The sequence below is a fragment of the Dendrobates tinctorius genome, unplaced genomic scaffold (genome assembly GCF_039654945.1).
Source record: "Dendrobates tinctorius isolate UK_male_01 unplaced genomic scaffold, ASM3965494v1 ptg000384l, whole genome shotgun sequence".
NCBI lineage: Eukaryota > Metazoa > Chordata > Amphibia > Anura > Dendrobatidae > Dendrobates > Dendrobates tinctorius.
Window position 1 is genome coordinate 1,878,653 of NW_027362050.1, and position 27,011 is coordinate 1,905,663.

Here is a 27,011-nt window from a genome sequence, read left to right on the forward strand (position 1 = left end):
CTCTTTTACTCTATGGCCTCATCCCTCACTACTGTCCTCTTGTACGCTATGGCCTCATCCCTCACTACTGTCCCCTTGTACGCTATGGCCTCATCCCTCACTACTGTCCTCTTGTACTCTATGGCCTCATCCCTCACTACTGTCCTCTTGTACGCTACGGCCTCATCCCTGTCTACTGTCCTCTTGTACTCTATGACGTCATCCCACACTACTGTCCCCTTGTATGCTATGACCTCATCCCTCACTACTGTTCCCTTGTACGCTTTGGCCTCATCCCTCACTACTGTCCTCTTGTACGCTATGGCCTCATCCCTCACTACTGTCCTCTTGTACGCTATGGCCTCATCCCTCTCTACTGTCCTCTTGTACGCTATGACGTCATCCCTCACTACTGTCCTTTTGTACGCTATGGCCTCATCCCTCACTACTGTCCTCTTGTACGCTATGGCCTCATCCCTCACTACTGTCCTCTTGTACGCTATGGCCTCATCCCTCACTACTGTCCTGTTGTACGCTATGGCCTCATCCCTCACTACTGTCCTCTTGTACGCTATGGCCTCATCCCTCATTACTGTCCTCTTGTACGCTATGGCCTCATCCCTCACTACTGTCCTCTTGTACGCTATGGCCTCATCCCTCACTACTGTCCCCTTGTACTCTATGACGTCATCGCTCACTACTGTCCTCTTGTACGCTATGGCCTCATCCCTCACTATTGTCCTCTTGTACGCTATGACGTCATCCCTCACTACTGTCCTCTTGTACGCTATGGCCTCATCCCTCACTACTGTCCTCTTGTACGCTATGGCCTCATCCCTCACTACTGTCCTCTTGTACCCTATGGCCTTTTCCCTCACTACTGTCCTCTTGTACGCTATGGCCTCATCCCTCACTACTGTCCTCTTGTACGCTATGACGTCATCCCTCACTACTGTCCTCTTGTACGCTATGGCCTCATCCCTCACTACTGTCCTCTTGTACGCTATGGCCTCATCCCTCTCTACTGTCCTCTTTAACGCTATGGCCTCATCCCTCACTACTGTCCTCTTGTACGCTATGGCCTCATCCCTCACTACTGTCCCCTTGTATGCTATGACCTCATCCCTCACTACTGTCCTCTTGTACTCTATGACCTCATCCCTCACTACTGTCCTCTTGTACTCTATGGCCTCATCCCTCTCTACTGTCCCCTTGTACGCTATGGCCTCATCCCTCACTACTGTCCTCTTTTACTCTATGGCCTCATCCCTCACTACTGTCCTCTTGTAGGCTATGGCCTCATCCCTCACTACTGTCCTCTTGTACGCTATGGCCTCATCCCTCACTACTGTCCCCTTGTACTCTATGACGTCATCGCTCACTACTGTCCTCTTGTACGCTATGGCCTCATCCCTCACTACTGTCCTCTTGTACGCTATGACGTCATCCCTCACTACTGTCCTCTTGTACGCTATGGCCTCATCCCTCACTACTGTCCTCTTGTACGCTATGGCCTCATCCCTCACTACTGTCCTCTTGTACCCTATGGCCTTATCCCTCACTACTGTCCTCTTGTACGCTATGGCCTCATCCCTCACTACTGTCCTCTTGTACGCTATGACGTCATCCCTCACTACTGTCCTCTTGTACGCTATGGCCTCATCCCTCACTACTGTCCTCTTGTACGCTATGGCCTCATCCCTCTCTACTGTCCTCTTTAACGCTATGGCCTCATCCCTCACTACTGTCCTCTTGTACGCTATGGCCTCATCCCTCACTACTGTCCCCTTGTATGCTATGACCTCATCCCTCACTACTGTCCTCTTGTACTCTATGACCTCATCCCTCACTACTGTCCTCTTGTACTCTATGGCCTCATCCCTCACTACTGTCCCCTTGTACGCTATGGCCTCATCCCTCACTACTGTCCTCTTTTACTCTATGGCCTCATCCCTCACTACTGTCCTCTTGTACGCTATGGCCTCATCCCTCACTACTGTCCTCTTGTACGCTATGGCCTCATCCCTCACTACTGTCCCCTTGTACGCTATGGCCTCATCCCTCACTACTGTCCTCTGAAAAAAGGAAAAAAACAGCCAACAGCACTTTTCAACCTTTTCCCACATATCATGCTTCAAACCTCAAGATACCAAATGTAAATTTTTGGTGAAGAATCAACAACAAGTGGGACACAATTGTGAAGTTGTACGAAATTTATTGGTTATTTTAAATTTTTGTGGAAATTAAAATACTGAAAAGTGGGGAGTGCAATATTATTCGGCCCCTTTACTCTCAGTGCAGCAAACTCACTCCAGAAGTTCATTGTTGATCTCTGAATGTTCCAATGTTGTCCTAAATGACTAATGATGATATAGTCCACCTGTGTGTAATCAAGTCTCCGTATAAATGCACCTGCTCTGTGATTGTCAGGGTTCTGTTTGAAGCACAGAGAGCATCATGAAGACCAAGGAACATAACATGCAGGTCCGTGATACTGTTATGGAGAAGTTTAAAGCCGGATTTGGATACAAAATGATTTCCAAAACTTTAAACAGCCCAAGGAGCTCTGTGCAAGCGATCATATTGAAATGGAAGGAGTATCATAGCACTGCAGATCTACCAAGACCTGACCGTCCCTCTAAACTTTCATCTCAAACAAGGAGAAGACTGAGGTGGGACAGTCTGTCCATAGGACAACAATCAGTCGTACACTGCACAAATATGGCCTTTATGGAAGAGTGGCAAGAAGAAAGCCATTTCTCAAAGATATCCATAAAAAGTGTTGTTTAAAGTTTGCAACAAGCCACCTGGGAGACCCACCAAACATGTGGAAGAAGGTGCTCTGGTCAGATGAAACCAAAATCTAACATTTTGGCAACAATGCCAAACGATATGTTTGGCGTAAAGGCAACACAACTCATCACCCTGAACACACCATCCCCACTGTCAAACATGGTGGTGGCAGCATCATGGTTTGGGCCTGCTTTTCTTCAGCAGGGACAGGGAAGATGGTTAAAATTGATGGGAAGATGGATGGGGCCAAATACAGGACCATTCTTGAGGAAAACCTGTTGGAGTCTGCAAAAGACCTGAACCTGGGATGGAGTTTTGTCTTCCAACAAGACAATGATCCCAAACATAAAGCAAAATCTACAATGGAATGGTCCACAAATAAACGTATCCAGGTGTTAGAATGGCCAAGTCAAAGTCCAGACCTGAATCCAATCGAGGATCTGTGGAAAGAGCTGATAACTGCTGTTCACAAACGATCTCCATCCAACCTCACTGAGGTCGAGCTGTTTGCCAAGAAAGAATGGGCAAGAATTTCAGTCACTCGATGTACAAAACTGATAGAGACATACCCCAAGCGACTTGCAGCTGTAATCGCAGCAAAAGGTGGCGCAACAAAGTATTAAGTTAAAGGGGCTGAATAATATTGCACGCCCCACTTTTCAGTTTTTGAATTTCTACAAAAATTTAAAATGACCAATAAATTTCATTCAACTTCACAATTGTGTCCCACTTGTTGTTGATTCTTCACCAAAATTTTACATTTGGTATCTTTATGTTTGAAGCATGATATGTGGGAAAAGGTTGAAAAGTTCCAGGGGGTCGAATACTTTTGCAAGGCACTGTATCCATGGTTACAATTACTATCAACTAACTGTCTCAATATGAGTGATCGCAACCATGGATGCATAAGCTACTGCAATGCTGTGAACATGAGGTAAGCGAATAGCGAATCAGAAGAACTATACTACGTTTCTTATTGGAGGTATTTACTAACATTATTATTATTACACCTACTACATATTGGGATAGGATCTTGGGGATGGGAATAGTAATTTTAAGACTGATGGGTCAAACTGTACAGTCTCTGATGCTGGAAGTAGAGGTAACTTTGCAATGGCAGCATCAGAGAAGCTCAGGGTGACTGAAGCTGAATCCAGTGATTCGACCAGCTTCAGAGCAACGCTTACAAGCTCTATAGCGAAGAGCTTGTAAGTGCCACACCCCTTGCCTCAGAAGACCGGCTACTGCTGATGAACTGCAGAAGTGGTCAGTAACCTAGTCAATGAGCAGCTAACAATTTAAATTAAAAATCCCTCAATTCTTTCTTGTTTTTTTTTTTTTTTAAAAGCAATTTTTAGGCTGAGTTCACACGTGGCGGTTTTTTCGCGTTTCCGCGGCGGTTATAACCGCGCGATTTTGCCGCGAAAACGCGAAAAATAAGCATCCCATGCATTCCTATGGGATTCTGCAATGCTGTGCTAATGCTGCGGTTTTTACCGCGGCGGAATCGCTTCGCGGTAAAAATCGCAGCATGCTCATTAATTTTGCGGAATTGCGGCGATCCCGCACCCATAGGAATGCATTGTTCCGCTTACTCCCTGCATGTGGCTGTGCACACCATGCGGAAAGTAAGCAGAACATTTGCGGATGGTACCCACGGTCCGGAGGAGAGGAGACTGTCCTCCGGGCTTTGGGTACCATATCCCTGTAAAAAATAGAATTTAAAATAAAAAATATTGTTATTCTCACCTTCCGACGTCCCGTGCAGCCTTCCCGCTTCTCTCCACGCTCTCGTTCCCAGTAGTCCTTTGCAAAAATGCCCACGATGACGTCCGTTCTCGCGGGATCGCGAAGTCTCGCGGTCATTCGCGCAACGTCATCGCGAATTACCGCAAGACATCGTGATCCCACGAGAACGGGCGTCATCGCGGGCATTTTCGCAAAGGATTACTGGGAACGGATGTGCGGGACATCGGAAGGTAAGAATAACACCATTTTTTATTATTTTTTACATTTTATCTTTTACTACTGAGGCCGCATAGGCAGCCTCAGTAGTAAAAAGTTGGTCACACACATCAAACACTATGTTTGACGAGTGTGACCAACCTGTCAATCAGTTCTCCAAGCGATGCTACAGATTGCTTGGAAAACGCTAGCATTCTGCAAGCTAAATACGCTTGCAAAATGCTATTTTTTCCGCGGGAAAATCGCGGGAATTTAAAATGCGATTTTCCCGCGGAATGGAATTCCGGAACTCTCGCGGTAATTTCCGCGAGAGTTCCGGTACGTGTGCACATAGCCTAACCATTTATCATGCTGAGCCAACCTCTTTGCTTGTTTTAATGGAAACTCAGATCATTTGACCGTTTGTGGAGACCATGTTTGGTGTTTTATAGCGCCACCAATTGGACGCTTCTAAACAGCACAGTGTAAAATCGCTTTTACCGCAGTGTAAATTGTGCAGGCTTGTAAAACTGACGCTGTCCTCGCAGTATTGGTACCCATACACAAGGTAGCATCATATAGCTGTATGGTTGGAGCACGTGCGAGTTATATAACATTGGCAATGAATACGGCACATGTGCACATAATTGTGGGCAAGGAGAAAAAATGTATTGGCCTGCGTTCCCCTCTGCAGGCTGTGTCAGCGCTTCTAGTGCTGTGTCATCCATGGCATCCAGTTCTTTTTCAGTGCAAAATGCACCCAGTAACATTCACAATGCCTGAATGTGCAAGGGAAACAATTGGTATGGGATTTATGCTGTTGAGGGGAGCGGTCAGGTGGGGGATAATGGATTGATACTGTGTGTGACCAGTGACGCATCTCCTGCACCGTGCCGCAGATCTCACAGCTTTCAGCACAGCTGCAGCTTTCTGAGATCCCCTTATATGGCCTGATCTGCACACTTCCCCTAACCTTTCTGTGTTGTAAGCCTTTACAGTATAGGAAGTAAAGCCCAGCAGCAGGCCCTGTACACACAGGCCTGCAGCGTCGGACTGGCTGGGTAAAGGCCCACCAGTAGCATTGACTCTTGGGGCCCACTGTTCATCTACATGCCAAAATAAATAACCTGTCCCTAGCACACACATTTATTTTTGCTTCTATATAATATTAATTTGGCTAGCTTGTTTAATGAATAATTGGCTACCTTTTTCTGCAAATTGTGAATCAAGTGTACTAGCACTACTTATTAGCAGTCCTGTATAGGGGCCTACCGGAGGATTCTCCTGTTCTCCTGTGCGCCAGTCCAAGCCTCGGCCTGCATCTCACCCAGATCACTGACACCCTGCTCGTCTGTGACTGACGCATTGCTGTGTCTACTACTGATGGTCCAGAGCCTGGGGCCGACTGCAATGCTGTCTGTGGGAGCTCAGTATGGGCCCGGCCGACAGCGATTACTCCAGTCCCTACATACTCAAATACATGCAGAGGGGAGGAAACTGCGGTAAGATATCTATGGTAGTGGCTCTCATAGGATTATCCTGCCTAGTCCTTTTTTGCTCATATTGGTCAAACCACTAATACACATTAGTAATCCGGCCTTGCGGACACCAGCAGCCAACATTAGCTAAATGGGAAGTTTTACATCTAGATATTACTAATCTCCCTGCACCGTGTGTCCTAGCGGTAGGATCGTAGACTATCTGCATCCACTGCGGCACAGCTTCCTCGAAAAAAGTTCATTTATTACATAAAAGTCGGGCGAATCTGACAATTTTGGAGCCATCTATTGTGCTTTGGGGCTTCCCGATTGTCCCGACCTATGTTGTCGGGGTAGAAAAGGATCCAGTAGTTGGAATTTCAGAACCCAATCCTTTTGTTTGGTGCAGTGAAAAATCACCGCCAGAGGAGTCTATTAATGTCCCTCACATAGAAGACTAGCTGAAGGGTACTGTATATGGGGAGTCACCTGCATCATCATTCACCCCAAGGTATGTGGTTCTGAAGGATCTGTCATGGCAAGAACATAATAATATTAACAAATCGTGAGTGCAGCTCCAGCTGGGATAGAAAGGAGCCTCAAAACTGATGAGGGCATATAGGGTATTAAAATGATTTGAAGGGGTATTCCCATCTCCATGATCTTATCCCAAAATGTACTAGGTGTAATAATAATATTAGCCAATACATCCAATTAGAAATGCAGTATAGTTCTTCTGATTTGCTATGTAGTTTACCCCATGTGCAGGGCATCGCAGTAGCTTACGTATCCATGGTTACGAGCACTTATGCAGTGACAGTTAGTTATTAGTGGTCACTGTAATGCCCATGCACATTGGGTAAATGACATAGCAAATCAGAAGAACTATACTACATTTCTAAATGGAGGTATTGTTATTGTTACACCTACTACAGTTTGTGATAGGATCTTGGCGATGGAAATATTCCATGAACGCGCATTCACACAAGTCCACAATCACTTATCGGCACATGTACACATGCCATTGATCACCCCGACAAACGAACGTCTTCATGCCAGTCGGTAGCACGTTGCCATTTCTTATCAGCAGCGCATCCTGATTACATGATGGCGTATGAGGATAGAACAATCGGGTTAGTAATCGATCTGTTCCCAGATCGACCAGCGCTGATTAACTTGTATAAACCTGATTGGCGCTCCGTATGAATCGGACCAAGATCACAATACTATTCACGGACTGGCCGGTAGCTTTCCCTCCCCCGAGCGTGACAGCTGCATAGAAAGCGGTCACCGTTAGGTAGAGCCGCCGGCCAGTCCTTACATTGCTGTCTGATTTATATGGCCGTGTGACTGCGCTGTTACCCGGACACAACCGTCCATGTAAATGGACCATAGTCTAGAGAGGCGGTGTGAATGCGATAAGTTTATACTTAGGATCCCCTGGCCACTCCTACTTTATCTAGATAGGGGTGATGAGGATTTCCCAGGCCTTGGTCTCTGTAGATGTCTGCACCATGGGGGCGATGGCTTACATCAGCTGTTGTTGGCAGCTCGGTGGACAGAGTGGCATTTCATCCCATGCCACCGTAAGAGGAAAATGACTAACCATACAGCGCGGTCTGGCAGGAAGCCCGGGAAACATGAGTACAAACCCTGCATTCTACTGCGCAGAGGTGAATGGCGGCCTCTGTTATCCCACAGACACTGCAGGAACAGAGGGATGGAGCAGCCATTCCCCCATAGAGTGGAGAGATGACATCCTGTGAGCTCCAATGGGGACAGCGATGATGAGATCTGTAAAGCGCTGTGGAATTAATGGGGCCATGTAAGGCAGGAAAATATATATATAAAATGTATGCAAACCCACCCTGTCCACACAGATCTGTCATGTGTGACCCCCCATGGCTGCACAGATGGTGCAGTGAGCACTCTGGATGCCCAGCTGGCACTTAGCTATTCCACCACAGGGCTGGGGCCACGTCTCCCTCCTGTGCTGTGCAGCTTGTGCACTGGTTATAGGAGCAGACTGGTGGAGCAGGTGCCCGGAGCAGCGGCGGGCCGGCTAGGCTCAGCGCCCCCTGTGCGGCTGCTGCTGCTGCTCTGCTGGAAGGCGCAGGGTTGCCCTATATGTCCTAATATGGGCATGCAGGCTGCAGGGGCGGGGCCAGCGCGTCACTGGGCTGCGGGGAGGGGGAGCGAGCAGACGCCTGGGACTTTCCTTTTTTGGAAGCGTGAAGCGTTCCAGGGTTGGAGTCTGCGCAGTGCGCTCCTGTGCGCGGGGCAGCTGCTGGAATCCCCGGCACCGGGCTGTGTGCGAGCGTCGGTGGTGGGGCTCATCACTCTGTCACTTCCACCATGCAGCCGAGCACACGTGGCCACCCCAGCTATTTCAGTTTTGACCAGATTCTCCCATTTCTTTAATGTGACGCTTCAGATGAGGATGAAGCTTTAATGTAGCATTGAATAGTATAACTTGCACCTCGTGTGGTCGTCCCTGAGCGAAGGTTAGCCATAGCCAAAGCTTCTAAACACACGAAATCCCTTAGACCTGATGAGGCAGGTGTACTTATCTAATATATAAGTGTGTGTGTGTGTAGATGTCCGGGATTGGCATCCGCACCGTCGCAGCTACAGCCACAAAATTTGGCACAGTCACACGTCTGGACCCCGAGAGCGTCCTAGGCTATGTTGTGAGGCGAAATATTAACCCCATGCGTTCCAATTCACCAAACAATTTTGCTCTTATCTACATAATGGGGGAAAAGTGAAAGGAGAAGTGTTGGAGGCAAATTGACAGCTGCCAGATGTGAACAAGGGGGAGTTAAAGAATGAGAGCGATGGCGCCAAAGAGTATATACCGTACAGTTGCTAAGGTGGGGCCCTGACATGGGATACTCACCACACACGGGGATATGAACACACACAAAATGCGCCACACACTACCACGTGCTTCACCACATATACCACCCTCAGCACACATTTCACCACACATACACCAACCTCGCCACATAAAAGTCCAAACACAAAAGTCGCCACTCAAAACTCGCCACGCTGTCCCAGAGCTGTTTAACAGATGAAAAATGAGCTGTGATTGGTTGCTATCAGCAACAGTTTTCTTTGTAGACAGTTGTGGTAACTGAGGCCTATTATTCTTATCATTTCTATGGTGTTAAGGCCCTTTTACATTTAGCGATGCACCAGCGATCCGACCAGCAATACGACCCGGTCAGGATCGCTGGTGCATCGCTAAATGATCGCTAGTGAGCTGTCACACAGAAAGATCTCACAGCGATGCAGCAGCGACGCAGCGGACGATACCTTTCACACACAGCGATGAAGACGTCCTCCTGCCCGCGTCCAGAGTCGCTCGTCTCACACAGCAGGAAGCGGATGACGAGAAATGGAGCCGTTCGATCTCGCGCGATCAGCGATAACCAGCGGGGGAGCCGGTTGGAGGTAAGTATCACACATAGCGATATCGCTGCAATATCACTGCTGCGTCACAAAAATCAGTGACAATGCTAGCGATATCGCTATGTGTAAAACCCCCTTTATGGTCCTTCTGTAAAGCTGGAAATAACACAATTTATCACCGTGCCAACACAGACGACCCTCTGACACAGACTGCAGGGGGAGCCCAGCATCACACAGGATAGGATTAGATACACTGCTTAGCAGGCAGTATCACACAGGATAGGATTAGATACACGGCTCAGCAGGCTGTATCACACAGGATAGGATTAGATACACGGCTCAGCAGGCAGTATCACACAGGATAGGATTAGATACACAGCTCAGCAGTCAGTATCACACAGGATAGGATTAGATACACGGCTCAGCAGTCAGTATCACACAGGATAGGATTAGATACACGGCTCAGCAGTCAGTATCACACAGGATAGGATTAGCTACACGGCTCAGCAGTCAGTATCACACAGGATAGGATTAGATACACGGCTGAGCAGTCAGTAACACACGATAGGATTAGATACACAGCTCAGCAGTCAGTATCACACAGGAGAGGATTAGATACACGGCTCAGCAGACAGTATCACTCAGGAGAGGATTAGATACACGGCTCAGCAGTCAGTATCACACAGGATAGGGTTAGATACACGGCTGAGCAGTCAGTAACACACGATAGGATTAGATACACAGCTCAGCAGAAAGTATCACACAGGAGAGGATACTTGGGTAATCGTTTAGTTAAATTTGTGTTGCAAATCTGTAGTGTTGAATATGTAATGTGAAAGGTTTTTATGTGCAATGTAAGGCTATGTGCACACGGTGCGGTTTCTGCTGCGTTTCCGCAGCGGTTTTGCCGCTGCAGAAACGCAGCAGTTCCGCTGACCAAGTACAGTACAATGAAACCCTATGGGGTTTCAAAAACGCTGTGCTGACGGTGCGTTTTTTTCTGCGCGGTTTTGCAGCGGTTTACAAACCGCAGCATGTCAATTGTTTGTGCGGTTTCATACCTGTACCATAGTAGAGGTGTGAAACCGCAGGGCAAAACCGCAGACCAAACCGCAGGAAAACCGCAGGTCACTTTACCTGCGGTTTTACCTGCGTTTCCGCGCTGAAAAAACCGCAGCGGAATCTGCAACGTGTGCACATAGCCTGATCATTAGAATTTGTTATAACTAACCAGAGTTGGTTACTATGCCCGGGCAACACCGGGTTCTTCAGCTACTATATAATAAAATCCATGTTACAAACGCTCTCTAGGCTTAATTTAAAGGGGTCATCCGGTGCGCCACAGCGCCTTCTCAGATGTTGGATGATAATGTAAAATAAAAAGCCAAAGCAGCGCATGATTGGCTGCAGTGGTATCACACTAGGCTAGGGCATGTAAAGCCTGGTGCAAACACCGCTGGAACGGCCCCTGTGCAAAAAACAAGTAACTTATTTTTATTTTACATTGGGAAATACATTTTTTTTTGGTTGGGGATGTCCACAGGTATTTTTTAAGTGGGGTTTTAAAGTAAATACACTAGCCTCATCAGGTCTAAGATCTATTTAAAGGGTTCTCCTGTCTTATGATTTTAATGATCAATTTGTTTGGTCAGATCAGCGTTTATTAGTTCCAACGTCTGCGGGATGTAAACAGTGAACAGAGGTGCACTTTCCGGCTACGGAACGGATTTAGCGGCTGCCGCCATTTTCTTCTTCCAAGAGCCATAGCTTCTTTAGGCTGTGTGCCCACGTTGCGTTTTTTTAAGCGTTTCCGCAGCATTTGTGCCGGCTCAGACGCTGCAGAAACGCTTTAAAAGATGCATCAAATTAATTTGCATGCGTTTTTGGCTTTTTGTGCCAATGCATGCGTTTTTAACCGCTCAAGAATCGCTTAGCGGCTAAAAACGCAGCATGCTCATTAATTTCCGTATTGCTGAGCGTTTTTAGCCTTCTCCAATGTTGCCAGAAAACGTGCGGAAAAAAAGCGTCAAAAACGCGCGTCTTTTGTGCAAAAACCGCGCAAGAAATGGGCGGAAAAAAGATGCGCGTTTTCTGGGAAGGGGATCAGTTTCCTGAGAGTTTAAAAACGCTAGCGTGGGCACATAGCCTAAATCCGTCATCCACATTGCCGTACCAGATCTTGTTTCTCGTACAAGACGAGTTGTAGTTTTGAATGACCTCATTCATTTTGCTTTATAACTTACTGAAAGACCTGGAAACAAGTTCCAATTTTGGTGAAATTCGCCTTTTTCAGAGACTTTTTATTCCCTTTTTTTATTATGATAAGATTACCGAAAAAGAACACAATTCTGGGCACTTTGATTGTTTTTTCTTTGCAGTGTTTTCCATATAGGTTAACAAAGATCTGGCTTTTATCGACACAGTGATACTAAATATGCTTTACTTGTTAACTGCTTTTTTTTTTTTTTTTTTATTTGCCTAATGGGAAAAAAAGTTTACAAATATTTTTTTCTAAAAAGAATTTTTTTTCTTTTTATTTTATTTGATTATTTTTATTAGATTTAATATGTATATATATATATATATATATATATATATATATATATATATATATATATATAGTACAGATCAAAAGTTTGGACACACCTTCTCATTCAAAGTGTTTTTTTGGGGGTTCTACGCCAGACGACCTGGCCTCCACAGTCACCAGACCTGAACCCAATCGAGATGGTTTGGGGTGAGCTGGACTGCAGAGTGAAGGCAAAAGGGCCAACAAGTGCTAAGCATATCTGGGAACTCCTTCAAGACTTTTGGAAGACCATTTCTGGTGACTACCTCTTGAAGCTCATCAAGAGAATGCCAAGAGTGTGCAAAGCAGTAATCAAAGCAAAAGGTGTCTACTTTGAAGAACCTAGAATATAAGACATATGTTCAGTTGTTTCACACTTTTTTGTTAATTATATAATTCCACATGTGCTAATTCATAGTTTTGATGCCTTCAGAGTGAATCTACAATTCTCAGTCATGAAAATAAAGAAAACTCTTTGATTGAGAAGATATGTCTAAACTTTTGATCTGTACTGTACATTAAAAAATATTATAAAATGGTAATACAAAAAACATCATAAAATAAAATTAATAATTTTTTTTTCAGAAAAGAAAACTATAAACCTTTTTTTACCATTCTGCAAAAAAAGTTGTTTTTTTTTATTGTATTATATTTTAATAATAACTTGTATATATTTATATTATTTTTTAATCATTTTTAATATAGCCCCTTTAGAGGCCATTAACCTGCAATTGTTTGATCACTTTATCATTGCAGTTTATTGATCTCCCTATGGGTCCCATTAATGCTGGACTTCACTGGTGCATTGATGCGGCGGCAATAGGGGTCTTCGGCATGCCATGGTAGCCCGCAGTCTCATCATGTGGGGGAAGTGATGGGAGAAAATATAGTGTCTGCTTTATCCATGTTCACCCTATGTCTGTCGTACACATATTGCAGGGGGCGGATGATGGGGATTATACATTGTGTAGCCTGAAAACAAAAGTTTTAAATCTCTTCTGTTCTCTTCTGGGTATGCCGGCCTGTCTATGACACAGACCTGCTCTTAAACTTGACACTTCCCAGTGTGAAGAAATAAGTGTAACTTACCGCCCCAGTCCAGAGAACCACCTGTGGTGGTCTGGTCTCTACTGGAACCAGAAGTGATAATGTCTCATCCATCAGTTATGTAATCTAAGGCTGTGTTCACACGTTCAGGTTTTTTCGCGGCGGTATTTACCGCGCAGTTTTGCCGTGAAAACGCAAAAAAAAAACCAGCATCCCATGCAATCCTATGGGATTCCGCAATGCTGTGCTAATGCTGCGAATTTTCCCACGGCAGAATCGCTTTGCGGAATCGAGGCGATTCCGCCCACATAGGAATGCATTGTTCCGCTTACTTCCCGCATGTGGCTGTGCCCACCATGCGAAAAGTAAGCAGAACATTTGCGGATGGTACCCACGGTCTGGAGGAGAGGAGACTGTCCTCCGGGCTCAGGGCACCATATCCCTGTAAAAAAAAAATGAAAATAAAAAAATCGGGTTATATTGACCTTCCGATGTCCTACGTAGCGTCACCAGGCTTCAGCGATACATGCGGCAGGTCCCGCAAAATGACCATTGCTGATGTCGCGTCTCGCGATACTGTAGCGGTCTCGCGAGACCGCGACGTCAAAAAAGGTAATTGCCGCAATGCATCCCTGGGAACGGGAGCTGCCAGAGCATCGCGGAGGCCTGGGGATGATGCGCGAGACGTTGGAAGGTGACTATAACCCGATTTTTAATTTTTTTAAAATTATTTTTAGCATTAGATCTTTTTACTACTGATGCCGCATAGGCAGCCTCAATAGTAAAAAGTTGATTACCCTCGTCAAACACTATGTTTGACGAGTGTGACCAACCTGTCAATCAGTTCTCCAAGCGATGCTACAGATCGCTTGGAAAACGCTAGCATTCTGCAAGCTAATTACGCTTGCAAATCGCTAGTTTTTCCGCTGGCAAATCGCGGGAATTTAAAATGAGATTTTCCCGCATAATGGAATTCCGGAATTCTTGCGGTAACTTCCATGGGAGTTCTGCAACATGTGAACCCAGCCTAAGTCCGCAGGTCATTTTCTGTTCCCACAGAGACCACAAATGATCCATTGCTGGAGCAGGTGAGGGGTTGGAGGAGTAATTAACACTAAGGGTATGTGCACACGTTGCGGATTTGGCTGCAGATTTTTCCGCTCGGATTTGGCTGAATTGGCAGGTAAAATGACCTTCAGATTTTGTGTGGATTTCGCCTGCGTTTTTACACCTGCGGATTCCTATAATGGAATGAGTGTAAAAACGTTGCATATTCCGCACAAAGAATTGACATGCTGCGGAAAATAAACCGCAGCAAATCTGCATGGAATTTTCTGCAGCATGTGCACAGCGGATTTGGTTTTCCATAGGTTTACATGGTACTGTACACCGCATGGAAAACTGCTGCGGATCCGCAACCAAATCTGCAACGTGTGCACATAACCTTATATTAGTATGTCTTCACGGTGTTAGCTTTTGTAAAGATATAAAAAAAAACCTTTAACACTGAAATATACATTTACAAGGGCCTGGGTTTAAGCCTGTCATGTTGAAAATAGTGTCTGATCTGCAGGCAGGATGGTTCATAGACATTTTCTTGGGAAAAGATTCAGTAAAATTTGTATTTCATTCATTGAAATCCCTGTTGTTGGTATACAAGAGGCTAGGGGGCGGGTCTACTTAGTGATTGACAGTCTTCCCTGTGCTGTGCATGCAGCGATCGCTGTCAGTCACTGAGTAGCACCGCCCACTGGACTCCTATGTATACAAACACCAGGAATTCCAATGAATAAAATGCATGTTATACTGAATATTTTCCGTTATCACTCTGCTCAGTTTCGCCTCTATACCGTGTTGGCCGCAGATCAGACGGCATGTCCAATGTGACAGGTTTTCTTTAAAGGGGTTATCTGGGCTTTACCCGTTATTGGATTTCTTCGCTGTACATCTCTCTGTACAGGATGCTATACATGATCCTGTCGCAGGCTAACAGTGTTTAGGTCCCTTTTCCTGCACTTTGAACCGGTTGTGTCTTCCTTTCCTGCAGCCGTGTCAGAGGTCACTGTAATCCTTTCCTCTTTGATCCGATGAGAGAGCTCAAACTGTCCGCAGATCCTCCTGCAGAATCGAATATGTCGGTTTATACGGGAAGCTTAGCACATCATAAACTCTGTAAGCTCTAGTAGCCTGTTGGGCCAAATAAAAAAAAAAATGCTACACAACGACCCACAACATATTTCTAGGGACGTTGGCACTTGGATGACATCCAATTAATTCCAGTGATACTTTGTAAAACTTGGCTCATGAGTCAGTGGGTGATGTCATTGTGTTGTGGTACCCTGGCCTTGTAAGGTCTGTGATGAAGCCGAAAGTATGGCTCATGGTTTCATTTGCATAAGAAAGTAAGCTAATAACATTTCACCAGGCACCTGATCTCCATGTTCAGAACATTACACCCAAGTGCACTCAAAGCACTAAGTGGAGACACGTGATTCACCATCACCAGCTAGCTACTCTGCTTACAAACAGCAGCAGGAGAGATTTTCAAATGTTACACCCCCCCCCCCAAAAAAAAAAAAAATAAAGCAACAAAAACCGTAGTTGTGTATTATAATGACCCCAGATTTTACGCTGGGTAACTTTGTTAACGATAATTGGGATTTTTGAGCTTTAACATTGATAAGCGATCAGTGTGTAATTGTTGGGCGTCCAACCCAGAGACCACTACCGATCAACAGAAAGAAAGTTTCCAGCAAATGATGCAGCCTCTTCACTACGGTGCCCAACAGAGGGTCCGCTTTTGAGCCACTGTGTAGGATATAGCTAATTTAGTCACAATCCCACTGATTGCTTATTGTATGTGTACAAGGGATTTAAAGGGAAGACTCGGTCTTCTAATAAAAGTCTGCATTCACTCTATGTGACTGCAGACTTGTAAACCTTTACAGTGAGCGCTCCACATGCTGTCAGGATTCTCCAGTATTGCTGGTGAAAGCAGGCGATCACATACTTCCTGCCACATTCCCACTAGACATGCTAGGCCTCGCTCAGTTCACTTGAAGTGAGCGAGGCCGTGCATATGTAGCTGGCAAGTGATTGCATCTACTGAAATCCTGACAGTGTGCATGCTGTAAGGGTTCAGCTGTCTGCAGCCACATAGAATGACTGCAGACTTCTATCAGAAGACCGGAAAACTCCTTTAAAGCGTAGTTCTCATGATTGACGTTCAGGAGCGCACCACTCTCCTGCCTCCCTGCTTACCAGGGGCGGTGCGCTTCTGATGACTGACCAGTAGGATGGCTGACCACCGCTTGCCCATAATGCACTCTTTCATGCACTAGTAAGGCAACTTTGCCTGTGCAGCATCGCAGGAGCACAGTGACACTGAAGATCGATCAAAATCTCATTTTCTGTTTGTTTCCACAGCTGCTGGGGATATCGGAAGACACCAGGAAACCTCTACAGAGTCCAGCAACAGGGAATGGGGAGAAAGACAACTTGAAGGGGTATACCGGCAGGTAACACATACTGTCTGTCCACTGGATGAATGGCGGATCTTTCTATAGGTAATAGTTTGCAGTGCTTGGCGGTGCACCCTGGGTATGGTCTCTGTGTCACAGTAACTTTTGCATTGCTCTGCAGACTGCTGCCCTTTGGCCTCCCTGCCTTGCACGTACCTGCACAGTGACGCAGAGCCCCAGGTAGGGTGTGTACAGCCAGTCATTACAGGGGGGGGAGATAGCATTGGGTGTGTGTGGAATGTAACATTAGCTGCTCATGCCGAGGGCGTGAAAATCCCAGCGGTCTCCCAGCAGTCAGCGCCACCTTTCTTATATTTCTTGTGTGCTAAATCTTCCACCTGTGCAGGTCAAAGTGCTTACACCTGAGATCAGTGCTGTATTTGTACAAGTTGTTTTCCTGTTGCTGAGCATTGTAAGATGACTATACATAAGATGGGGGGGGGGGGGTGAAAACCACAGAGCGCTAGGAAATGCATAAAAAATATTGCAGTACCTCTGATCTTAAAATCCTTCTCTCCTTCGACATTTGTTTTTGTCTCACGTTATAATTAAAACCAATAAATATTTGAGGAAATGTGTCATCTAAGCACAAGTCTTCCCCTTCTTCTTCCCGTGAATGGCTGTACTGCAGCAGGAGCTTCTCCCCTCAGCTCTATCCTGAGTTGTTAAACCCTATCCCTCTAATACACCCCATCTGTTCCTTAGCCAAAAGTGCGACAGATCAGCAAGAGATTAAACCCTGGACAGTGTGAAGAAAAATGATTCAAGAAGGTGTTTTTGCTGGTTGATAAACGGATAGTATATCAGTTTGCAATTTTGTATTGTTAAAGGGGTAGTCTTACCATTGTAATAACGTCTTATATGACTGAGTATTCATCAGTAGAAAGCTCCCTGATCCTAATATTATTTGTCCATTGCTGCCATTATTTATACCCCCTGTAGGCAGCAGGAGCATGTACACTTGTAAGAGCAAAAATATATATAGTAGATATCTAAATTTAAAGGGGTTGTCTTCTGGCATACATCCATCTCCAAAATGGGGAACCTCAAATTTCCCATTCAGACACAAATAATAGGGTAGGTGGCAGGATGATCTCTCTCCATTCACTGCTATGGAAGTATTGAGTACAGACAAGCAAATGCACAACTCACAGCTCCCATAGCACTGAATGGACCCTGTGGATATGCCAGAAATGTTTGTCATGAGACAACCCCTTTACAGCATGCTTAGTTAGGGTATGTTCACACAAAGGTGGAAAAATTTGACGTGGTTTTCAAAGACAAATCCTTATCAAAAGTCCATATCTTTTTTTGTATGTTGCTCTCAGTTCTGATATATTGTAACCCTGCCTGTAACGATAATGAGACTGCTGAAAATTCTAAGATTTTTTTCTATAGACAGTGACATTAGAAATAAAAAAAACTATTAAACACCAACAATTCTTTAAAAAATGTTTAATATGAAAACTTAATCAAAATAATAGATCATTTTCTGATGACACATTCCCTTTAAATGCTAATGTACAGTACTTAAAGAAATACAGTGGGTGCAGAAAGTATTCAGACCCCTTTGTTTCATTGCATCCATTTGGTAAATTCAAAAAAGTTCTTTTTTTTTTCTCATTAATGTACACTCTGCACCCCATCTTGACTGAAAAAAACAGAAATGTTTGCAAATTTATTAAAAAAGAAAAACTGAACTATCACATGGTCATAAGTATTCAGACCCTTTGCTCAGAAACTCATATATAAGTCACATGCTGTCCATTTCCTTGTGATCCTCCTTGAGATGGCTCTACTCCTTCACTGGAGTCCAGCTGTGTTTCACGAAACTGATAGGACTTGATTTGTAAAAGCACACACCTGTCTATATAAGACCTCACAGCTCACAGTGCATGTCAGACCAAATGAGAATCATGAGGTCAAAGGAACTGGCCAAGGAGCTGAGAGACAGAATTGTAGCAAGGTATAGATCTGGCCAAGATTTCAAAAGAATTTCTGCAGTATTCAATCGTCCTAAGAGCACAGTGGCCTCCGTAATCCTTAAATGCAAGAAGTTTGGGACCACCAGAAGTCTTCCTAGACCTGGCCGTCCAGCCAAACTGAGCAATCGTGGGAGAAGAGCTTTGGTGAGCGAGGTAAAAATGAACCAAAAGATAACTGTGCCTGAGCTCCAGAGATGCAGTAGGGAGATGGGAGAAAGTTACACAAAGTCAACTATCACTGCAGCCCTCCACCAGTCGGGTCTTTATGGCAGAGTGGCCTGACGAAAGCCTCTCCTCAGTGCCAGACATATGAAAGCCTTCATAGAGTTTGCTAAAAAAAACATGAAGGACTCCCAGAATGTGAGAAATAAGATTCTCTGGTCTGATGAGTCGAAGATAGAACTTTTACGGTGATAATTCTAAGCGGTATGTGTGGAGAAAACCAGGCACTGCTCATCACCTACCCAATGCAATTCCAACAGTGAAACATGGTGGTGGCAGCAACATGCTATGGGGGTGTTTTTCAGCTGCAATTGAAGGAAACATGAATGCAGCCAATTACAGAGCTATCCTGGATGAAAACCTCTTCCAGAGTGTTCTGGACCTCAGACTTGGCCGAAGGTTCACCTTCCAACAAGACAATGACCCTAAGGCCTGTTTCACACTTCCGTTTTTTCAAATCCGTCAAAATCCGTTGGTTTCCGTAAAAAAACGGATCCGCCATTTTTTTGCAGGATCCGTTTTTTTTGTCCCATAGACTTCCATTAGTGGTTACCGCGGATCCGTCAAAAAAACGGATCCGTTTTTTTAAAAACGGATCCGTTTGCATCAGTTTCCGTCAAAAAAACGGAAACGGATCCGTTTGGCGGACACAAAAACGGAAGTGTGAAACAGGCCTAAGCACATAGCTAAAAAGCTAAAATAACAAAGGAGTGGCTTCAGAACAACTCTGTGACCATTCTTGACTGGCCCAGCTAGAGCCCTGACCTAAAACCAATTGAGCATCTCTGGAGAGGCCTGAAAATGGCTGTCCACAAACGTTCACCGTCCAACCTGATGGAGCTGGAGAGGATCTGCAAGGAAGAATGGCAGAGGATCCCCAAATCCAGGGGTGAAAAACTTGTTGCATCATTCCCAAGACGACTCATGGCTGTACTAGCTCAAAAGGTGCTTCCACTCAATACTGAGCAAAGGGTCTGAATACTTATGACCATGTGATATTTCAGTTTTTCTTTTTTAATACATTTGCAAAAATTTCTACATTTCTTTTTTTTTCAGTCAAGATGGGGTGCAGAGTGTACATTAATGAGAAAAAAATGAACTTTTTTGAATTTACCAAATGGCTGCAATGAAATAAAGAGTGAAAAATGTAAAGGGGTCTGAATACTTTCCGTACCCACTGTATACAAGCAGCCCTTTCTCTAGCTGGATCTGCACACAGGCTTAGATTCCAGATGTGTCAACCTCTGCCAACAGTGTCTGTTGCTGGGCAACAACCCAAACATTCTATGCCCATCGCCTAGCAGCCACGCCTACAAAATATACTCAGAATTTTTTATTTTTTGTTGCATTTTACTTGGAAAAATGCAGCATATTTTTTTTCTGGAGGATTTAGCTACGTGTTCCTAAATCTTGTAATGTGATTCTGATTGCATTTTATGTTGCATAGAACATACAGTAAGCTAAGTGTGTAATGGGCACAGGTTTTCACATAGGATGCCACTAGTCAATTCACATAGACCCGGGGTTGACGTGTCACTTAATGTATGTAGAGCAGAATGAATATTCTTTGGTGAGTCCTTTGACAGGATGTGAGTATCGCGGCGAGGAAATTGCTTGCTGCATTTCTTCTTGAGTCATGCTTCCTGTCAAGAGTAAAGAAAACAGGTGAAGTTGTCGGAGCTCTCGCCTTCTCATTGTCCTCTATTCTGGGAGAAGAGAACCAGAGACGGCACACAGCGCCAATACATAACTGTGAGAAAAGCAGGGGCATTACTTGTCCTCTATGGATCTGCCAAAACTGCAAAGAATTGCCAAAACTGCAAAGAATCTATTATCTATGCCTCAGGCATCATGCACACAGTCACATTCAGATCTGTAAAGATGATTTCACGCGTGGTATAAAAATTTGCACCGTAATCCATTCTGACAATTCATCAAGGTAATTTTACCTCTGCAAGTTTCATGGGTTTGGATTGCATTGGAGTCTGAATCCAAAATCCTCAAAACATAGAGATTTCGCAGCGGTAAGTACACCCATAGCGGAGAAATATATAGTGTTTTTATATGACGTGTGAATTTGCCCCAATATGGCAACCATTGCAATCTATACGCCCATACACTATTTCCACATGTCATCAGTTTAATATATAGACCCTTTTTTATCAAAAATCATATTATTGGGAACAATATATTTGCTTAGGGAGGTGCCGCACTGTGATACAATGAGTGCCTGCATGTGCAGGTAAAGATATTCCACCAAGCGGGGGTCCTAATGTCCTCTGTATGAATGACGCAGCTGTGCACCTGAGTGATCAGTGCTCCTATAGGCAGCGAATGGAGCAGTGGTCACATATGTGCAATATTGCTCTTTTCACTCAGGGGGATTTAGGACATTCCGTCTTTGGATTGATGGGGGGGGGGGGGGGTTCCGGGGATAATACATTTAAAGGAAACCCGTCATGTCCCTTAACGCGATTTACCTGTAGACATTGCCATTAAAATCATCCCTGTTTGCCTACTTTACTGGAGCGGCGGCCACAGGGAGAAAATTAACTTATATCCTCCCTTAAGCCACTCACTTCCAGTCATCAGGGCCGTACAGGGACAAGTTATACTGTAGTCACACATCACTATAATAACTTCCCGTCACTTTGATCGACATCCTACACACGCACTGAAGTGAAGGGGCTTGAATGCAGCGCAGTGACTATATAGTGAGTGGCTACAGGGAGGATATTAGTTAATTTTCTCCCTTTAGCTACTGCCCCAGTAAGTCAGCCAGGCATAATTTTAATGCTGCAAATACTGAATCCGTGTTTGTACTTACTCTTCGATCTGGCTGCAGCTGTGACTGATGCTGATTGGCTGCAGTGGTTACAAATCTCAGAATAAGTCGGGAGTACAGCCGATGTTTGGTTACATGTCTGTCTCAACTGTAGAGGAAATACAGAGACTGACAGGAGACACCAGTACATTGGAACGGGAGGGAGCAGCGAGGGATCGGAAAGGAGATTAATTGTTTTAAAGCAGTCTGATATTATTTATACATAATATTCAATATCTTCTGAACCAGATACATAATATATCATTTGTTTCTATAATAGCCAAAAGCCTGACTACAATGGCCATACATAGTAGTCCAAATGGACGCTCCTTAGTTATTAATTCCTATAATGACCATGAAACTAAAGTCCGCAAGAAAGGGGGAATATCATATTAAAAGATTTTATTATTTAATTGTGAGCAGGCTGACAAACAGTGACAATTAGACATATAGCGAAAATCACAGTTATTTGTGGCTGCAAGTCCATAACAAATAGCAGGCTAGGGTAATAAAGATTCCTGAAGAAATCACAAATGAATCATAAATCATAGTCACCCACTCAAATGGAACCATCTATCTAGACCATTTATTAATCAGGAAGGGTATAAAGTGCCAGTGCATAGGTTTCTAATTAATACCTACTGTTAGAGCATCCCAGATATGGCGGATAATAATTGGATAGTCGGAACCCCTCATTTAATGACAGAAAAACCCACAATGGTGACAGAAATAACTTGAATCTGACAAAAGTAATAATAAATAAAAAATCTATGAAAATGAACAAATGAAAGTCAGACATTGCTTTTCAGCCATGCTTCAACAGAATTAAAAAAAGAAAACTCATGAGATAGGCCTGGACAGAAGTGATGGTACCCCTGAAAATAATGTGACAAAAGGGACATGTTACATCGTGGTGTGTCCACTAATTAGCATCACAGGTGTCTACAATCTTGGAATCAGTGAGTGGCCTGTATAGAGGCTACAGATACAAACTGTGCTGTGTGGTGACATGGTGTGTATCACACTCAACATGGACCAGAGGAAGCGAAGGAAAGAGTTGTCTCAGGAGATCAGAAAGAAAACTATAGACAATTTTGACCAGGTGTGTATATCAAATCATATATCACATCAAAGGGTAAATAGGCCCAGTGTGGTATAAATGGGGTTGCAAAGTCTATGCATGAACAACACTATTAAGAGTCAGATTAACCTTTTAATGACAGCCAATACGTCTTTTTACTGACCTGAGATATAAGAGACTAGCATCCCCATACAGGTGACAATCCAGCAGCTGTCGGCAGTCCACTATAGCTGACAACTTGCTGTATCACAAACGCTCAGTGTTGTCACCGTCCATATCTAACCACTTAGCTGCTGATGTCAAAAGTGACTACATCAAATAAATGGTTAATAGATTGTGGGGGCTTCCACTTTAATCTTATTGACACACAGCAATCATGATTGTGTGGTCCTGATGTTTACCATAGCAGTTCATGGCCAAATAGCAGTCTAAAGGGCCTGTCACACTAAGAGATATCGCTAGCAATATCGCTATAACTTGTGACGTTATAGCGATATTGCTAGCGATATCGCTATGTCTGATACTTACCTACGACCCGCTCCCCCGCTGGTTATCGCTGATCGCGCAAGAACGTTCAGGACTGTTTCTCGTCGTCAGCTTCCTGCAGTGCTTCCTGCTGTGACGACGAGCGACGCGTGGAGCCGGGCGGGAGGACGCAGGATCGCCTGGTGTGACAGGTAAGTAGCGATCCCCGTCCCCAGCGATGTCGCTAGTGAGATCTGCCTGTGTGGCAGCTCACTAGCGACCACCTAGCGATGTACCAGCGATCCTGACTGTGTCATATCGCTGGTCGGGATCGCTGGTACATCGCTAAGTGTGACAGTACCTTAAGGCTGTGTGCACACGCTGCGGATTCATCTGCGTGGATTTTGTAAAATCCGCAGGTGAAACTGCAGGTCAAAATACCTGCGGTTTTACCTGCGGATTGCTCTGCGGTTTTTCATCTCCTCAATGGAGGAGATGGCAAACCGCAGGGGAATCCGCAGAAAGAATTGACATGTTAATTCTTTCTGTGGATTGAAAACCGCAGATAATCCGCGCGGAAAATTCCGCACCGTCTGCATTGCGGTTTTTGATTCCCATAGGGAATCATGGTACTGTACACTGCAGGAAAAACTGCTGCGGGTCCGCAGCGGCCAAAACCTCTGCGGAACCGCAGCAAAATCCGCAGCGTGTGCACACAGCCTAAAGCCCCCATTACACATAGCGATATCGCTAGCAATATCGCTGTAAAGTCACCGATTTTGTGATATTGCTGGTGCATCGCTAGGTGTAACGGTACCCTTAAGGCCCCTTTACATTTAGCGATGCACCAGCGATCTCGACCACGATATGACCCGGTCATCACTAAATGGTCGCTAGTGAGCTGCCACACAGGCAGATCTCACCAGCAATGCAGCAGTGGTCGGGGGTCGCTCTTACCTTTCAGACGCCGTAATGAAGAAATCCTCCCTCCCGCGTCCATGGCTCGCTCGCACAGGAAGCCCAGCAGGAAGCCGACGACGATAAATGGACCAGGCCGATCTCGCGCGATCAGCGATAGCCAGTGGGGGAGCCGGTCGGAGGTAAGTATCACATGTAGCAATATCGCTGCTACGTCACAAAATCAGTGATGCTTTAGTGATATTGCTAGCGATATTGCTATGTCTAAAGGGCCCTTTAGAGTCTCTCGGCTATAGCAGTCACTTCAGAAGTCAGCGACATTTAGGTGGTAAACACTTTTTCATTCCGGCTATACCACTTTACATCAATTCCTGGAAATCACCTGAAGGGTTAATAAACTATTTGACAACAGTTTTCAATATGTCAAGGAATGCTGTTTTTAAAATGGTATCACTTTGAGGTTTTTCAATATATAGGACCTCCAAAGTCACTTCAAACCTGGATATATTCCTCAAAAAATAACTTTTGTAAAATTTACTTCAAAAAATGAAAAATTACTGCTACATTTTTAAACCTCCTAAAAGGCCAAGAATATAAATTAGTGTTTTAAAAATAGTGCTGATGTAAAGCAGGCATGAGGGAAATGTTATTTATTATTGTTTTTGTGTGGTATGACTATCTGGATTAACCCCCACATATGGGGTATCGGGGTACTCAGGACAAATCGCACAACTACTGTGGGGGTATGATTTCTCCTGTTACCCTTGTAAAAATAAAAATTTGGGGGCGAAAAATCATTTTTGTGGAAATAAAATGGATTTCTTATTTTCACTGCTCTACGTTATAAACTTCTGTGAAGCACTTGAAGTTTCAAAGTGCTCACCACACATCTAGATAAGTTCCTTGGGGGGTCTAGTTTCCAAAATGGGGTCACTTGTTGGAGGTTTCCACTGTTTAGGCACATTAAGGGCTCTCCGAACGCAACATGGCATCCGATCTCAATTCCAGCCAATTCTGCGTTGAAAAAGTCAAACGGCGCTCCATCCCTTGCGAGCTCTGCCGTGTGCTGAAAAAGTGGTTTACCCCCACATATGGGGTATCGGCGTATTCAGGAGAAATTGTACAACAAATTTTGTGGTTGATTTTCTCTTTTAACACTTGTGAAAATAAAAAAAATTGGTTCTGAAGTAAATTTTTTGCAAAAAAAGTTAAATGTTAATTTTTTCCTTCCACATTGCTTTAGATCCTGTGAAGCACATAAAGGGTTAATAAACTTCTTGAATGTGGTTTTGAGCACCTTGAGGGGTCTAGTTTTTAGAATGGTCCCACTTTTGGGTATTTTCTGTCATGTACACCCCTCAAAATGACTTTAAATATGATGTGGTCCCTAAAAAAAATGGTTTTGTAAATTTTGTTGTAAAAATGAGAAATCGCTGGTCAACTTTTAACCATTATAACTTCTTAACAAAAAAAATGTTGCTTCCAAAATTTTGCTGATGAAAAGTAGACATGTGGCAAATGTTATTTATTAAGAAATTTGTGTGACACATCTCTCTGATTTAAGGGCATAAAAATTTAAAGTTTTAAAATTGTAAAATTTTCAAAATTTTTGCCATATTTCCGTTTTTTTCATAAATAAACAAAAGACTTATCGAAGAAATTTTACCACTAACATGAAGTACAATATGTCACAAAAAAACAAACTCAGAATCAGCGGGATCCATTAAAGCGTTCCAGAGTTATAACCTCATAAAGGGACAGTGGTCAGAATTGTAAAAATTGGCCCGGGCATTAAGCTGCAAATTGGCTCCGTCACTAAGGGGTTAAAGGGATAATCATTCAAAGTTTGAAAATTGCAATTTTTTTTACATTTTTTCTCAAGTTTGTGATTTTTTTATACATAAACAAAAAAACATATCAACCTAAATGTACCACTATCACAAATTATAATGTGCCACGAAAAAAGTCTCAAAATCACTGGGATTTGTTGAAGCGTTCCAGAGTTATTACCACATAAAGTGACATTGGTCAGAATTTAAAAAATTGGCCCCGTCACTAAGGGGTTAAAGATCACCAAAGAGTGGAATCATCTCACCCATAATCATCCTGTGTGGACCTACTGTGCCGACCCCATAATTATATATATATATATATATATATATATATATATATATATATATATATATACACATACACACACACACGCACTTATATAATTTTTTTTTTCATTACCCGGACAACCCCTGTAAGGCAAGGGTTTCACCATATTTTGGCGCTAGGTTTGGAGGCCACATTTATGATCCTTATTCTATATGTCAAGCATTTATGTCTAAAAGCAATATATATATTTATTTTGTTTTTACAAATGATCATGGGTGTATTGCTGCAATGTAATGTTTAAAATCACTGGGATTTGTTGAAGCGTTCCAGAGATATTACCACATAAAGTGACATTGGTCAGAATTTAAAAAATTGGCCCCGTCACTAAGGGGTTAAAGATCACCAAAGAGTGGAATCATCTCACCCATAATCATCCTGTGTGGACCTACTGTGCCGACCCCATAATATATATATTGTGATGTAGCGCTGTCATCTAAGTGGGGATCACTCGCTTGGCAGCGAACAAAACACATCCGGCACCAGGTTTTCCTTAAAAACATAGCAGTCCATGCGGTTTATTCACCTTCATAAACCACAGCAGCAATGTACAACAGCTTCATATCACCAGCATAGCGTCCATTAAACAGGCGATTCAGCCCCAGTGTTATCTC

The 27,011-nt window shown here is 44.1% G+C and overlaps 1 protein-coding gene across 12 annotated transcripts in view; it reads left to right on the forward strand.

The window, feature by feature from the left end:
• MUS81 (MUS81 structure-specific endonuclease subunit) overlaps positions 1-27,011 on the forward strand; it is a 122,624-nt gene that overhangs the window by 41,019 nt on the left and 54,594 nt on the right. For 2 of the 12 annotated variants that reach the window (XM_073563214.1, XM_073563209.1), the window contains exon 1: positions 16,571-16,742. The gene's annotated coding sequence lies outside the window, so the exon portion shown is untranslated. The other 10 variants (XM_073563217.1, XM_073563219.1, XM_073563212.1 and 7 more) reach the window with 10 other exon arrangements.